Source organism: Lithobates pipiens, unplaced genomic scaffold, assembly GCF_037356315.1.
Source record: "Lithobates pipiens isolate NorthernLeopardFrog02 unplaced genomic scaffold, aLitPip1_a1.2 Scaffold_13, whole genome shotgun sequence".
Taxonomy (NCBI): domain Eukaryota; kingdom Metazoa; phylum Chordata; class Amphibia; order Anura; family Ranidae; genus Lithobates; species Lithobates pipiens.
In genome coordinates, this window is record NW_027507718.1 from 471,878,888 (window position 1) to 471,880,506 (window position 1,619).

The 1,619-nt window shown below is 47.3% G+C and overlaps 1 pseudogene; it reads right to left on the reverse strand.

The window, feature by feature from the left end:
• Positions 1–252: 252 nt before the first annotated feature.
• On the reverse strand, positions 253–1,298 carry LOC143976187 (cleavage and polyadenylation specificity factor subunit 5-like; annotated as a pseudogene).
• Positions 1,299–1,619: the final 321 nt, after the last annotated feature.

The following is a 1,619-nucleotide window of genomic DNA, read 5'->3' on the forward strand; positions in this document are numbered from 1 at the left end:
TGCGCAGTAGGGAACCAGGAAGTGAAGCCGATTCGAATCCTGATTCCCTCACCTAGAATGGTGGCGGCAGCAGCCGAGAGCCGAGCGATCGATCGACCTCGGCAGCCGGCATCGCTGGAACCCGGGACAGGTGAGTGTCCATTTATTAAAAGTCAGCAGCTGTAGTATTTATAGCTGCTGGCTTTTAATATTTTTTTTTTTAGGTGGAATCCCTCTTTAACTCAGATGATGTTGTCCAGACTTCATTCTTGCTCAGTTGTGAATAAAGTTGAACCTACTGAGAAGATGTAGAAGGCTAGAAATGATGGGGTCATAGCCTGGTGCATTGTCATACAATTCAAATAAAGGGGCGGCAATAAGTTTGTCGTTTTTCGGGACTGCAAACAGTGTTTCTTTGGCTTTTGTAATGAGTGCAGGAATATATGGATACTGTGGGGGCTCAAAGTTAGGACTCCACCATTTGCCAATGCAGTCATCTATTGCCCAGTCCCGCTGCACCCTGTCCTTTCAACACTTCCACTTCATCTTCCCCTGGATTCAGTTCACCTCTCAGCAGCTTAAAAAATGTGATTCCCAGTTGCAGTAGGAGGACATGGGGTAGCCATTGTTCATGAATGATCAGAACCCTTTCCACAGTGCACCTCATTCCAGTCTTATCAAACTATTCCCGCATCCGCTGGTACCAGGCCGCCACAGAGCTGTCCTTCTCATATAAAGGCTCCTATGTACCAAATGTGTAATTTTTAAGAGGATATAAGTTAATAGTTAAAGAGGAAGTAAACCCTGATGAGTTTACTTCCTCTTTGATTCCCTGCAAAGGTAAAGCATAATGGACTACTATGCATCGCATAGTAGTCCATTATGTGTCATTTACCTGACACAGGAGCCAGCGAAGTCACCGCTGTCCCCTGTAGTCTGGCGCAACCATCTTCTCTGTGGGTCTCGCTGCTCCGGCGCTGTCATTCGTCGGAGCCGCGATGACGTCACTCCCGTGCATGCGCACAGGAGCCGCCACTCGCGGCATATCGCCGTTAACTGTGGCTCGGTCAGTGCGCCTGTGCACCACTGTCTACGGCGCATGCGCTGTAGACAGCGGTGCCTGTCTTTCGACAAATATCTCCTAAACTGTGTAGGTTTAGGAGATATTCCTTGGAGCCTTAATCTAGGCTTATCTGTAGGTCAAAGTGGTTTGTAAGGGTTTACAACCACTTTAACTCCAGGGTGAGTGGCTTGTTCCCGAACTGGTTCACCCCTCTGGGCCAGCCTGTCTGCGAGCGGTTTAAGGTAATCACCAACATGCTGGTCAGGGAAGAGAACTGCTGCTTGCCTGGGCCCCAGTGCCGCCACTTTGAGTTTTAAGTACTCACAGATCTGCACTGGGAGTAATTTTTAAGAAGTTTGTAAAAAGCATAAACTATGGAATGTTGATTTGTTAAAGTGATCCTGTTAGCACTTGTATAGAATTACATAATAGCTAAAATGAAGAGTTAACATACTCTCCGGTGGCCTGTTTGATGAAATGCCACTTTCATCACTGCTCACTCGCTTCCAGAGATGTGGAATTCTTGCTCCCGAGCCAAACACTGTAATTTTTGCCAGTGGCCCATATGTCCATCCAG